Source organism: Acomys russatus, chromosome 8 (assembly GCF_903995435.1).
Source record: "Acomys russatus chromosome 8, mAcoRus1.1, whole genome shotgun sequence".
In the NCBI taxonomy this organism is placed as follows: domain Eukaryota; kingdom Metazoa; phylum Chordata; class Mammalia; order Rodentia; family Muridae; genus Acomys; species Acomys russatus.
The window spans coordinates 57,295,622-57,311,710 of NC_067144.1; the positions used below are offsets into that span (position 1 = coordinate 57,295,622).

Here is a 16,089-nt window from a genome sequence, read left to right on the forward strand (position 1 = left end):
TCTCATCTATTTCTCTCTCCTGAAGCTGTGATTTACTCAGGGGAGGGACTTTCTCATGCACACAGCTCACTGCTAGGATGATTTCAATGGTGCCAGCATATTTTAACCACATCATTATCATGGAGTCCCAAAGCTTTGCTCACTGAAAACACCCATCTTTAAAGGGATTTTGTTTCCATTAATCAGTTTTGGACCTCGAGATTCAGGCAAGAAACGCATTTATTATAATGTACTCTGCTGGTTCCCACAGTCATTTCATTTCCCTGACTATCTAAGAAGAAAAAATTGTGCAAGGGTCGTTTCCCGCCCCACGCTTACCTCTCCCTTTTCTATATCCTACCGAGCCCCCCCTCCCAAATCTATTCTTCCGTACAGTAGTTAAATCAGAGCATGCAGCAAGACGGCATTGTGTGAACTGGTGGCCACACAAGTACTTTGTATTCACGAGAGGTTTAGAAGTTCAGCAGCTGCATATAAATATGCATAGTTGAGAGATTCATGATGGTGGCTCCTCATTCTAGCCCTGGTTGGCTGCAGCGCAGGCACTACAAATCAATGAACGCTTTCCCCATCCATCAGCTGCTCACTTGCAAGCAGACAAAACACTTACAATGCCAGAAACCCACAGAGAGCTCCTTAGTGAACGAAACCTCACCGTCAGAAGATTCAAAATAGCCATCTCCCTCCCACACCGAACCGCTACAGCTCTCCACTTCAAATGTCTTCTTCTTATCCAGTGGAGATCATAAGCACTTAAAAAAATAGCACCAGGAAAGAAAGGGGGGGGGGAATAAGCTATGATAAATCAGGGTTTTGAGGGTCCTCACATTAAATTAGTCACAAGACAAAGGATTCTTTGAATGTTAACCCTTTAGAAAATAAAAGCATGAATCTGCTTGTGTTGGCAGTACTGTTGGCAGTCATAGGGTTGAGTGTAGCGGCATTTACATATGCAGAGCACTAGCCCACATTGCAGGAGACATTTGTAATCCATCCATAGTTATTAGATGACTTTGGGTATTGCAGGGTTAAGACTACTGAGTCGAAACACACACACACACACACACACACACACACACACACACACACACACACACACAAGCTTCATACTGAAAAATCACATTTCCTCTTGTTGATTGAGTACTTTTAACAAAGGGTTTATATATATTTGTATTGAGATTATAAACATCTTAATAAGAGGTTAATCTCATTTAATACAATTTCATACACAACATAATATAAGTCAAATGTATATTTTTTGGTGAAAAGATATAAACCTATTTTGCCTAGATGGCCAGCTTTTTTCATTTTTAAGTGGATTAACCATAGTGAAAATAGCTTATTGTACTGAAATTGTGCTGATGTATTAATAATTATTTTAACATTATCAATTTAGCAGTGAATTTTTCAATAATATAACTATCATAAGATTAATAATCAATTTGACTCTTTTACTCATATTTATTCAGCTCTCAACTCTTTGCAGTATTAGTGTGTGGAATATAAAAAGTACAGCACAATAGGATCTGCAGCTCTTGTTTGAAGCCTGTGAATGCTGTTTGACAGGAAGAAAACAAGAAAACACAAACACATAAATGAGTATGTGGCTTTCAAATTTAAGAAAAGTTTACTTCAAGACTCAGTATATATTGATTTTTAATACAAATTTGATAATTGTATCAAATGTATCTGTCACGATCAAAATGTATCTATCGAGTTAGCATAGTCAGTTACCATACTGCTGGAAGACCAAATGTAAATTCATTAAGATTGTACAGCTAAGACTTTTCCGTGATGCACAGAAGCTGACTGACATTATCTGTGTCTTTTTACTTATGAGAAGCAAAGCCAAAATTTGAGCCCCTTTCTGCTGAACCCCAGCACTCATGCACACATGCTTTTCCACTAAGCCATACTGAATTACAAGGCAGAATGTGATAATTGCTATAGTGGATCAGAGGGGGTAAAGATCGCTTCCAGCTGGGATGACCAAAGAAGACATCATTAAGAAGGAGTTGCATTTGGGCAAGCCTTTGAGGAGTGGGCACAGGAACAAAGCAAGCACAGCAGAAGGCTTAGCATCTGAGAAACCTGGGGACTCTGCAAAGCACTTGCCAGGCAGCCAAAGGACAGTGTTTGAGGTGAAGAGGATGCTGTAAATAACACTACTGTTTAAGAAATCAACAGAACGAATCTTCACTTATTAGAAATGGAATTCATAAATAGAGTTATGGATCAGCTGCAAACATGTCAGCCAAACTTCTAGAATCTTAGTTTCTTTATTTCTAAAGTAAAAACATGAACTAAATAAACTCTGACCTCCATATAGGGAGACCAGGGTAGAACTTTCACTTTCATTTCTTTTAGAATAGTGTGTGTGTGTGTGTGTGTGTGTGTGTGTGTGTGTGTGTGTGTGTGTAGTAGACAATTCAAGATATATCAGTCGTATCGTGCAAATGGAATTATACGTTTACATATCCATAACCACATATCCGTATGCAAACCAATTATTTAAACTTTATTTCAGAGAGACCTTCCTGTGCCATGTGAATTTCCCTATTAGTATAAAAATGCAAACTGACTCCTAGAACAATTTAATCACTATAAAGAGATTGTAAACATATATTAAGTATGTGATAAAGACTTGGACGTGGTACACTCTCTCCCACTGTCTGATTCGGTATTTCAGATAAAGGGAAAGACAGAGACTACCATCCATAACAGACGCCCATGTGTTAATATGGTATTCTGTAGTATTCAAATATATTTTCATATAGTCACGAATCTTCTACTTTTCTAACTAGTCAGACAATGCTCAGGAAAATTTCAGTATTTTTTATTAAATTAACATTTGTGCATATGTCTCTCTGAAAAATCTCAAATTAGTATGTTTTAGCAAGAAACATCTCAAATGGGAATAGTTGTGAGTGTGTATGTGTGTGTGTGTGTGTGTGTGTGAGAGAGAGAGAGTGCATGTATGTTTTGTGGACACATGTAGATATGGGGAGGGAACATAAGAACTTGAAACATCAACACAATGTTTAGTTTGTATTGATTTCAAAACATATTATTGCTATGTCCACGGTTTCCCTCATATTTGCCTTTGCAATTAATAAAATAAATGACAACAACAAGGAAATAGTTTGCTGGAATTTACAGTGAGAAGAAAAAGAAACACTATTTTCCCTATAGTTTTGCAAATGCCACTTAAAGGATTTCAGTAGGGAGGCCTTCTGCAAATAGAACCACATGGGATAGAATTCTGCCCTCCTCTGTGGTTGCCAAACACTCTAGGGGAAGTGGGTGCTGTAGGTTTCCACACTCTTCGTTTCCACAGCACAGTTTGTTCTGTGTCTTGATCGTAATCTATTTGGAATTTAGCTTTTATTTATTTAAATTCCAACCAATTTCAGATTTATAAGTTTTATTTTGAGAATATGAGTTAAACATAGCAAATAATACAATGCTTGGCTTGTATTAACTTTGATCCTAAGTAGGGATAGTCTGGGCTCAGTTTGGTTAGATCAGTTCATGGTCAAATTAGCTAAACCTGACAAATATTTACTGAGTACCAAATCTATTAATTAGCACTGAGTGTTACTCACTTAAAAGGGACTATAACAAGATTTCTGACCTTGATAATTTTATATTGAATAAAATGAAATTTTAGAGAGACAGCCAGTTTAACATATTATGTATCTCCTAAGTGTTGAGTGGAAAAGTTTCTAGATTCTTTGAAAGCTCAGGAACCAATAATTTGCATAAACTCAGTTAAGCAGAAAATTTTGAGCAGAAAATTACTTGGAGCAATGTAGATTATGGTAAACATTATTTTCACAAAAGAAGAAAACTGACTCCTTTTAATAAAAGCAGTGCTTCCAGAGGGTGGAATGTCAAGATAAAAGAATTTTCACTTTATAAACATTTCTAGTAAAAGGTTTAAATTGTTTCCAAGTAGGGTCATTTGTTTAGGGTGTAACAAAATTGCCATAGGTCAAGGGTCTTGTAAATTGCTTGCTGTGGAGGCATTAGGACCCGAGTTGAGACTCCAGCATGCATGAAGTAGTAGTGATGGTAATAATGTAACAACAGCAACAGTAGCAGCAATCCTGCGGTACAGGTCTATAGCTCCTCTCAGTGTGGGAGGAGACAGTCTGGTCCCTGATGCACTGTGGCCAATATTCTAGTCAACTGGTAAGCTCTGAGACCAGAGAAATACCCATGCCAAAAAATAATGTAGGAAGTGATTAAGAAAGAAAAATGAGCAAATTCCCCTCAGTCAAAAAACGGGTAAAGAAACTGCGGTTCATTTATACTATGGAATAATGCTCAGCTATTAAAAGCAAGGAAATCTTGAAATTTGCAGGCAAATGGATAAAACTAGAAATTATCATCCTGAGTGAGTTAACCCAGACTCAGAAAGATACACATGATATATACTCACATATAATTGGACACTAGCCCAACATGGATGTCCTCTACAGTCTTCACACGGTGGGGGAGTGGGGGGATTGGGACAAATGCTGGGGCTTTCTATTGGGACTCCAGGTGACAGAGATATGGGAGAATGGGGAAATAGAAGGACCCAGAAGGTCCTGGAATACTAGAGGAAGACCACCAAGGCTGGCAGATACTGATCCAAGGGGCCCTGCACAAACTACTGTACCAACCAAGGACAATGCATACAGTGAACCTGGACCCCCCCCCCTATTCAGATATAGCCAATCGGCATTACATTCTCCACACTTATGTGGAGAGTGGGGACTGCCTCTGCATGAACTCTGGGGCCTCCTATTTGGTCACTTCCCCTTGGTGGGGAGGCATGGTGACACTCAGAAGAAAGGTAAACATGTTACCCAGATGAGACCTGAGAGGCTATGATCATATGGTGGGGGAGGAGGTCCCCTTCTGTCACAGGCCAAGGGGAGGGGAATAAGACAAAAGAGGGAGGGGAGTAAGGGGAGAACAGGAAGATATAAGTGAGGGGATAGAATTGAGATGTATAGAAAGAAAGAAAGAAAGAAAGAAAGAAAGAAAGAAAGAAAGAAAGAAAGAAAGAAGGAAAGAAAGAAAGAAAGCTGGCATCACTCTCCTGTACCTGCACATGTGCACAAGTGAAAGCCCCCTGTCCCACATGCATACATGCTAAATTTTCAATAGTAATTTGAATTTTTCATGTAATTAAGAGCTTATTTTTTAAAGAAACCTCAATATTCATAAATATCAGAAGAGTACAAAGCCATGTGGAGATCCAACCTTACAGTATGGACCTGAGAGATCTTAGTACTCCTATTTTTCTTAGATATTTTTATGTAACATGATATAATTAGTTCCTAATGAAATCTTGATCTGGAAAATTAAGGCAGATTTAAACTTTTCCCCCCTCATTTTCAGAGTCAGAGTTTCTCTGTGTAACAGAGCCCTGGCTGCTATGGGCTCACTTTGTAGACTGGGCTAGCTTCAAACTCACAGATATCCCCCTGTGTCTGCCTCTTGAGCATTGGGACTAAAGGCATGCGCCACCATGGCCAGCTTTAAACTTCTTTTCTGACCACTATTCATCTCAGAGATTTTGTATTCAAGGCCAGAGGAATGGAGTTTTACCACAGCCTGCCTGGAATAGGAGACAGTCTCAGCCAAGGACAGTCACAACCCCATCACATGTTTTCACTATTGCTTTTTTATTACTGTGTCCCATTGTACTTCACTCGTCAGGGAAAGACAAAGCAACAATCTTTTTGTTGTCTCTCCTCTTTTCAAATAACTGTTGTAGAAATCACTTCAGCAATCTGGTTTATGATTGCTAAGAATGCAGGTTACCTTCATCAATAAAAAAAAATACTCCTAGGTAAGTAAAGGTACAACTTCCCAGCACACACACACAGACACACACACACATACACACACACACACACACACACACACACACCACTTTGCCAGTGACTTATTTCAGTAATATCATAGAAACCATCTACACTTGAAGACACTAGAAGGAGTGACTATTAAAAAAAGTAAAACGAGGTTAAGTGTGAAGCAGAACAATCTTTCCTACCTCCTCTTGGGCCTCTTTCTCTTATTTAGGAAAGAAAGAATGTGACTAAGAAGAAGACATAATTGAAAAAGTATTTATTTTGATTACTTGAAATACTTTAAAGTTATTTAAAACATTTTTATTATTTATTTATTACATTTTATTTATTCATAATATATTTGTAATAAATATATTTATTTTATTTATACTGTATTAAATTATATTATATATTATATTTAAAGTTATTATTACATAAATTTAAATCAGGTAATTTATTATATCTACTATCTTTGTCATGGAAATTGTACTACTATATGCTTCAATGTAGTGTATACAATTGTAGTACATTTCAAAGTTGCTGGTATTAAAATTTTCAATACATTAAGACACTTTTTTTAGTTCAGTATTTTTACTTTATTTACGTGTGACACATCTCTGGCTCAGGTTTGATCTGAAGGCCTATAAAGATCACCAAGTAAATTTTAGAAACCCTCCTAAACCCCCATGGAAGTAAGTACTTAGAATCCTTTAGGTGCCTCACTGGAAAAAAAAAAAACATGACTGACAAACATCAGTCTGTGGTCTCTAACCACATGCTGTCTAGCTGAAGACAATTCTGATTGGTGAAGAAACTTCAGGAAGAGTTCTGTCTCCAAGACATTTTATTGAGATGGGCTAAATTAAGAGTAGGGCTGAACTCCTCTGTGTTGAGCAAACCTTGTTCCCACACTGTAGTTGGCTTCCTGCATACGCTTCCCAGGATTGCTCTGACCTGGATTCTCTGAAGCAACAGAAGAGGCTTTAGCAAGTGGTTTAGAAGCCTCCGTGGTGACCTGGTACATTTTCTGGATCTAAAACAGTCTCTCAAAGTTTCATCTCAGGCCATGCTTTGAAACCCCTTGAACTTTTAGACAAAATGATTGTAAAATTGATTTTGTAAAATTGTTGCCTAGCAAGCATTGTACATAGACTAATGGACTTAACTGTCTTCACCTGTTTAACCATGATCCACACACTATGTATGTGTGGATAGAGGGATGGATGGATGGATGCATGTAAAATGCAAGCAAAATCCTTACATATTTACCCTGCTTAAGTAACATTTGAAGAGACTTTATTATTGTGTAACGTACTTCTAATGACAAATGCAAAATATCTCAAATTATTATTTTTAAATGCTACAAATAAATACAACCTGCATGTTTCTTTAAAATAGTAGTATTTAGATAGTCATTTCCAAAGAATGAATAATAAAATACAACTCCAGATGAGGTGCTGAGAGTGGTATGGAAGAATTGGGGGATGGAAGGACCCAGAGGGTTCAGGAGCCCCACAAGGAGACCATCAAGGCTGGTGGATCTGGACCAAGGCAGGTAAGCCGGGGTTTGGACAAGCTGTTGCACCAAACAGGGACAACGCATGCAGTGAACATACACCTCCTAATCACATCTAGCCAGTGGACAGCTCATCCTCCACAGCTGTGGAGAGAGTGGGGACTACCTTGGACACGAACTCTAGTGTGCCTTGGTGGGGAGGCCTGGCGGCACACAGAAGAGGCAGAGGGGAGAAGAGGGCAGAAAAGGAAGGGAGTGTGAGAACAGGAAGATGCACTTGAGGGGATAACATTCAGGATGTAATCTGAGTAAATTATAATAAAATAAAATGAAGTGAAAAATCAGCCCAGAAAAAAAATACAAAACAGTGATTATAAATAAGCAATAAAAGTGTATAATGCAATTGTAGGGTATCTGACTATTGAGGGTTTAACTCACTAGATTGGAGGCATCTTGAAGATCATAAATAGTACAGTGCAAAGACATTGCATCAGCATATAGTAAAGATAATATAAAGTAGCTTATCTTCAAAGGAAATTTGCTTTTACATGTACATGGGGGAAATTAATCTTGCGTCTTTTCTGTAAAAATACTCATTTGCAAGCTTGTGTGCATTCCTGTATTCTCAACTACCACCTGTATATAATACTGTGACTGTTCTTTAATATTTACCCCCAAATCTCATCATTGTTAAGTTCAATACACATGCATAGCTGTCCTGGTTAGCCCAGGTTTGGAAAGCCAAATACCACATGTTCTACCTCATATACAGACCCTACATGCTAAGTTTAATTTGTCTGTGTGTATACATGTGAATGTATGTTTACATTATAAAAATAGTAAGATGACTGACTTGAGAAGAATAAAGATATTTCATGTAGAATGGAGAGAGGGTAAAGGAATACATGTAACATGGACAAGGAAAGGAGGAAAAGAGGGCTACCCGAGGAAAACGTCAGGGGAAAGCAAACAGTGTGAACTTCAGAAATAAATCAAGATAGACACAGGAAAATAAGAGCATAATGCTGCCCATTAATTTATATGCTAATTTTGAAATAAGCTAACAACTATCAATACATATAAAAATTAAAAATATACAATTCAAGTAAAAATAATTTTTATAAATTTTATACTTGCTGTCACTGGAAGCAGGACTCTTAAGAGATATCATTTTATACAGACTTTAAGTCTGTTGATATTCAACTAGGCAGAATACACTAACAAACATTTCCTAATATTGCCAACCTTATAAATTCTCCCTTCAGCTCTTGAAGCTTCAGTTTTTATAAATTATTAAGTGGCATGTGAACTTGTTGTACAAATTAAACAATACTTTAAAAACTAAGTGAAATATTAAGTTAGCAAAGGTCAATGCAAAAATATAGGGATTAATTATAGATTAATATTTAACTCATGATGTTGTTAAGCTTATTTTTATTTTAGAGACTCAACTTTTCTGTTTCTAAAATATGCTTTTTATATTTTCATATTTTTTATTAAGCTATTCACTCCTAAGAAAATATTGGCATCTCCTTTTAAGGATAATGATGGATATTATAAGTAATTAACCATATTACATATATTTTATGGAAATAAAGTTTTCACGGAATAATACCAAAAGTAAATTTATGAGGTGATTAGATTGATTTGCTTGACTAAAAACAAAACCAAATGAGAATTAAATAATCCTATGAAAGATTAAGAGTGAGAATGTTATCTTTAGAAAATGCAGGAACTTGGTTTCAATTATTTTATTTATTATTGCAAAGGATCAGGCTTAAAAGGAAAATAAGGCCATATCTCTGATTAGGAAAGCCTATGCCTTACGTTTTTAATTGACATTTAATCTAGTATAATGGGGAAAATATCCAAAAAACAAAGAAGGACTCTGGTAAAACTTAACCCCGCTCCTTCTTTTTCACTCTCAATGGATAAGGACACTTTCCACCCTTTCTTCAGTGTCCTGAGTAGTTCTCATTTCAGAACAGGAGTGCCAATGAGTAGTTAAAGAATATGCCTTCAAACCCTTTAAAGGGTATCAGAAACATAAAGTTTGGAAATGGTGCATTGGTTGTTAATCATTGAGCAAGTGGATTATTCATGGTGGAGAGAGAGGAAGAGAGAGAGAGAGAGAGAGAGAGAAGAGAAAGGGAGAGAGAGAGAGAGGGAGAGAGAGAGAAGAGAGAGGGAGAGAGAGAGAGAAAGAGAGAGAGAGAGGAGGAGAGAGAGAGAGAGAGAGAGAGAGAGAGAGAGAGAGAGAGAGAGAGAGAGAGAGAGGGACTCTGTGTATCAGTAAGTGGATGTGTGCACTTCAGGGACAGCAACCTGTAAGAGCGACGTTCTTTCCCATGGCAGTCAGTGTGGTGATGTATATGTGGGATTGAATGGTCTTATGTGTTTTTCAAATCTATTAGCTAGAAACAGAGCATATTGGTAATGGTTTTCTAACATAACAGGACAAATAAAAAGAATATGCACACAGAAACACACACACATATACGGGTGTGGGTGTATGTATATGTATGTGCGTGTGTGTAATAGGTGATATTATAGAGATGATAGATGGATGGTAGATAAATAGATGATAGATAGATGAATGATACAAAGATAGATTATAGATAATAGACAGACAGACAAGCAGGCAGACAGACAGACAAATAGGTTAAAAGGGATTTACTAGACTTCCTTATATGATGTAATCAACAGTGGTTATCAAGTGATGGAAAGACGGAGGATCCACTTTAATTTACAAAATGAATTTGGAGTAGTGCTGGGATCATTGAGGATCCCAGAGAGTGACTGGTTTTCAGTCTGTGTTGGAAACCTGAAGAAGTTGGATTTAATCCTGGCTACAGCTGGTTGCAGTGACAGGCTAGACAAACTTGGCAGTGAGGATGAGGGCAAGATGCTAAGGGGCAAAGTTTCCTTCTTCCATGTCCTGTTATCATGCTCCCACCAGGAGGACTGAGCAAGGTTGAGGGTAGGTACTTTTGCTCCAAATAATCTGATTAAAATTTTTCTCCCAGGAGTGCTCTGCAGCTTGGGTTGCAGTTAATTCTCGGTGTTGCCAAGTCGACAGCCAAAATTAGCTATGAGAAATAGTTATTATCTTATATAATATGTATTAAATATATATAAGTAAGTTAGGATATTGTCAAAACTAAAACTAAGAATAGCTTATTGAGTTGATTCCATTCATTTTTATTTAACTACTGTGATATATTTATATGCGCACATATATAATATGTTTCTTAGATATTTTCTAACCAAATATGTATTATAATAATTGACACAGTACAGTTGCATCCATAGTCACAGAAAATTCACATAGTGGCATAAAGGAAATTCTCAGGCTCAAATACCCAAAATAAGAAATAGTGGTGGCCAATAGCTTTCAAAAAGCAGGGTAATTTCTTCTTTTCCTCCATTATGTTGGGGGTTGGTGAAAGACTAGGCCTTATTATCAGTAAGGAAATACACACACAGAGCAAGGGGCACAGGGCAAAGGAACAAAGCAGAGGGCACTCTGGAAGCTGAACCGCAGCGCAGCCCACCTCTAGGGGTAGAGAGAGATTTTATAAATCTTCCCTCCTCCTTCAGTTCAGGGATGGTCCATTTGAACAAAAATAACAAGACTGATAGATCCATATGTTTGGTGTAGACTGGCCCATGGGCACAGGACCCTTAAATGGGAAAGAAAAAGCTAAAGAAGTAGCAGCCACATTGAAAACTCACCATCCTTGTTATCTGGTCATAGTCCCTCTCCCTCTCTGCCTATTTAGGAATGTAACTAACTTCTGGTCCCTCATTTCTCCCTTGTAGAGGCCACCCTAATTGTTGTTAGGAGTTTTAGGGTGCAATCCATTTTAATTGATTCCAGGCTGACAAGAAGGGAAATGATGGAACAGAAAGTGCTGTGATGTACCCATTTTATCTAAAAGCATTAATTCTATGTCATATTCTTGTTTTTCTGCCTTCTTTTAAATGACTTAATACCATTTATCTTAGAGATTTATTTATTTTTAATTACATTTAGTAGTGTATAAACCCCATTAAGATCAAGAAATCATTATTTTTACCATAATGTTAAAAATAAAGATTAATTTATACTTTTCAAAATAAAAGATGATATACATTTTAGTGATGAAATCCTATGCAGTCCATTAATTAAATTCAAAATATAAATATGCATTTCAAAAGACTACACAATATGCAATTTTAGTAAATTGCACTAAACCTGCTCTGTAGTATATAAAGGCAGCAGAGTTATACATTACACATCTTGGCTGTCTGCAGTGTTAAAATACAGCACATTTTGCTTGCATGGAGATTTTTATTCCAGAAAGGTATTGAACATGACAATTTGACAATGTGTCCTTGGGATGCTGTCAGTTCTAGTATTAGATCAACTGACAAGACCTCGGCTGTCCCCTACAAGGTGCTTAAGAACACTTCGGAAACCATCCTATTGGCCATGTTCCAGCTGTCACTTGGAAAAAAATATGATCAATTGAGATAAATCTGTGCAGCAGAAAGCCAGTCATATGACTTGCTCCAATAGAGTTTTTATGTAGAAGAAAACTTCATCAAGTTCCATGGGCACAAAGTTACTGTTGGAGCCATGGCATTTGCAAACCATTCCATCACCAACAAGAAACTGAAGCTTTTGAAAAGTTACCTGTCCTTATAAAGATCTAAATCATGCTTTTCTTGTAAGGAAGAGAAGTGAAAATGGTGACACAGTAATATTGTCAAAGCTTTGCACATATACCTTTCAGTAGTGCTAGTTGTATGGCTTTAAGTAGATCACAGCATCCTGAAGGAAATATTATTGATGCCCAATCAAGAGACTAACAATAGCTTTGACCCCATCCTGAACTTTGATTCACAATGTAGAATTCAAATTAAAGAAATGGAAATGCATTTTGCCAAGGGGTTAGGTAAAAAAAATACACTTGGAATAATAATGGAAAAGAACTTGTATTTATTCTTCTTTGCTGATTGTATAGAAAAATATGTGTTAAATAAAGCACACTCTGCTAGAAGATACCACTTGATTTGAATTCTAAAGATGACTTGGAAGGCATATGTGCTAACCACTGTAACTAAAACTAAATTAAAGGGAGCATTTCATTATTCTTATTTCTACAGTATAAAACTAAGCATTGCAGAAAATGAAAAGAACATAGGATGTAATCAAAGAATTGCACTTTACTTGAAATGTATACCAGCATATGTTTGGTTTGTTTTAACTCACTATCTACCTGCAATGTGAAAGACCTTGTCTAAAAAGTCAAAAGGTGCCTAACTAACTCTGTTGGCAGATGATGCTAGTTTTAGCATACGGATTTCCATAAATGTATTAACCACAGTCCCTTGCTGTCGTTATAAAAAGCAAACTTCTCTTTGGTCAGAGGTGTGGAGGGCAGGCAATCCAAAACTGCTTACTCATAGAAAGTTTGGGGAATGAGGGGTAAGCTCCACCCTTACTCCTTCAAATGCTGACTAGCCTTCTTTGTAGAATGGAAGCTGTGACTTCTTATAGTGACAAAAAACCCTGGAGTCCTTAGAAGTGGAATCTGGAATGCATTACACAATGTGTTAAATATTTTTCGTAAAGCTTCATTGGATACATAGGAACTGTTTATTGTTTGTCATGATGTCTTACTAAATGTTCTTTTCCTTAGAAGACGGGAAAAATGAGCAGAGTCTTTAAGCCATTTATGCTTATGAACATCTAGCAACTTACCACCTCTTAACCTTCCTCCAAACATTCATTCATACCACATTAAGGAAAATTGTGCAATAAAATCCATCAACTAGAAGTAGAATTTACTACGCTTAAGTAATGTATGTAACAGTTGTCTCCAAAGCCAAAGGTCTCTCATTAACTTATTCTTAAAAATAAACCACTTGCAATATTGATACCACTTTGAAAGTCGTAGGTGTGCTTATTTATCATGACCTTGATTTGAGAGATAAGAAAAAGTAGAATTCTCCTCTACATCAAAAACACTTGAAAACAGAAACTGATTAATAGATTAGAAGCCTATATTCCAGTGTTAAGTATAGTTGGAAATATAGAAATACTTGTATGCACAATTCTATTAATAAACATATGTACAAATTTTTATATGTAAAAATATCTGAGATTATATGTTTTATACTAATAACATAGATACATTTTAAACACTGTCTACTACTTGTGTTTCAAAAAAAAACTTATTTTTTTGTGATTCCTTCCATGACTGTATTTTACTTTAAAAAACGGTTCGGTTTGATATTCTTTCTTCCATCTCTTGATTTTTTTTTCTGGTGGTGCTTGGTCTGTAGTTCCTTTCCTCTTCTCTAGGTTTTCCATCTTCAGGATTATCTCAGATTGTGCTTTCTTTATTGCTTCTATCTCCATTTTTAGGTCTTGAAACCTTTTATTAATTTCCTTCTCCTGTTTGATTGTAGTTTCCTGTCTTTCACAAATTTCTTTAAGCGATTTGTTCAATTCTTTAATCTCCTTCTTTGGGTATGTCTGCTCTAGTTGGAGGAATTTATATTCCTCCTTTAGGCCTCTATCGTACATCCTAGGTTTTACAGAGAGATGTGCTTCTATAGATAGATAAGGTAAAATAGTTAGATAAGGTCTTCAAAAACCTCACTGACCTACAGAATATCACATTTAAAGATGTTATTATTTTTAAGATTCTTTGACAACAGGACAGGTTAACTCCTAGCAACACCCAACCTACCTCAAAGAAGATAATAAGCATCAAAGAACCTCCTTATGGAGATGGCTTCAAAGGTAGCAAACCATCCACTGGGCAAAATGTCCTCATTTTGCCATGGAGAGAATTCTGCCTAAAAATGGGCAAGCTTGGATGCAGGTACAATCAATGGCCAAACCCTGCCAAGACAGGGTAAGCAAGTCTTCAATAGTTCATGCCTCACAAATATATCTGTCATATATACTTGGCCAGAAGGCTGAATTTGATGCTCCAACATTTTAGAGAGTTTTGGATGATTCAGGCAGTTAACTGTCTCTGTCATTTTTTGTTTATTTGTTTGTTTTCAGTTTTTGTTTTCTTTCAACTTTGGAAGCTGCTAACCTACATTTTCAATTTACTCAGGCAATTAATTTTTATTCTTTATCAAGTCTCTGATGGAGTTGAAGACCAGATAGTTTGGTTTTACAGTTAAGGTTAGTTGTTTATGGGTTAAGATGTTTTTAGGTCTAAATAGATGTTTTAAGTTGATAGAGATGGTATATGATAGATATTGATTTACATACAAAATTTTAGACTCACCAAGATAGGAAAGGTGTTTTCTTCAAGGTTGCCAAATTCAATTAGCCAGAACATTATGAATGTAACATTTATATAATTACTGATATTTCATAGTTCTTCTTACTGTATGTAGTTTATTATATTTATGTGTAATAAGATAAATGTATATGTAAAAAAGAAAGAAAAAATAATAATTAAAAATTATTAGGCTCAATTACTTAAACCTTGGCATAAATATATGTGTGCCAGCATTCGTTCTTAATGACTTGAGAAAAATTGAAAAAGTGCCATAACATAACCTGGTAAATTTATCTTACTATTATGCAATGCCCTGCATTATTAGGGACATTGACCTCTTCAAGTTTCTAATTCTTTTCCTACATATGTATAACTCTTGAGTTATTTAAATTCTCATTAAAATGTTTTATTGAATGTTTTCTCTCATATCTGATGTAACTTATAAAAGTACCAAGTTTGTCTTTGTTCGTTTTGCAAAAGAAACATGGATTAAGGAGGGACGGGGTGCATATCATTGACGATATGAGGCTCCTAAAGCATGCACACCAGCTGTTTCGGGGATGACAGCAGAAACACTTCTGCACAGCAATAGCATGCTGAGTTCTCCAGTCTGGGTCTCTTGGACTTCTAGGTCTCGATAGTGTAGAGGAGAGAATCCAGGCATATGTAGTGTTGTTTCTCTGATCTCACTAAGAACATAGTGCTTCTTAGACAGAGGGAAAAAAAACTTAGTCCTGGGATTATTTCAGAGGCATTATTATTACAACAAGCAGTTTGTGGATTTCTAGGAAAATTATGCTATAATTTATGATTCGCAGATGTTTATGTATTTGTAAGAGTGTGTAAGCAAGAGCCAGAGAACAAAGTTGTCACTCCAGTAATGCCTGCGTTCTCCATATGAACTTAGAATGGGGAAGCTTGTGGTATAGTGCAAATGCTATGGTTTCCATTGCTTACAGTCCGCCCAGGAAATACATCTTGGATCAAGGACTTCCGCATAGCTTCTTGCACATCTAGCTAGTGGTGGTGTTGACTAGCTTTGTTGGCTTTTTGAACATTTTTTGCCCTTGCTCTTTCTGTGGCTTCCTCTCATTGATATCTAGGCAGTTTATAACCAAGATTCTGTGAGGTTATCCATGGGTATCTCTCCTCAGACAGTAGACTTTTCAAGGGGTTCAATGTTCAATAAAGTAATACAGAGCACCAACTCAGGCTGAAATATAACCTTCTCAGGAGCAGAATGTATGAATCTGCTCTCTCCACTTCTTGTTAGTCTTTGGTATATAAAGAATTAAATGACTCGCTGCTGTGCAAAGATTATGAAACCAAGAAATCACAAGGCTGTTTTGAGTTCTGCCATGAGCCAGCCATAGGACTTCTTTGGTTATCTGTCAACACCTCAGTTTTCTATAACTTTTTAGTTCCATGA

The 16,089-nt window shown here is 36.5% G+C and overlaps 1 long non-coding RNA gene across 2 annotated transcripts in view; it reads left to right on the forward strand.

The window, feature by feature from the left end:
- The window catches only part of LOC127192819 (uncharacterized), a 97,473-nt gene that overhangs the window by 33,924 nt on the left and 47,460 nt on the right, over positions 1-16,089 (forward strand). The gene's annotated exons all lie outside the window — the stretch shown is intronic.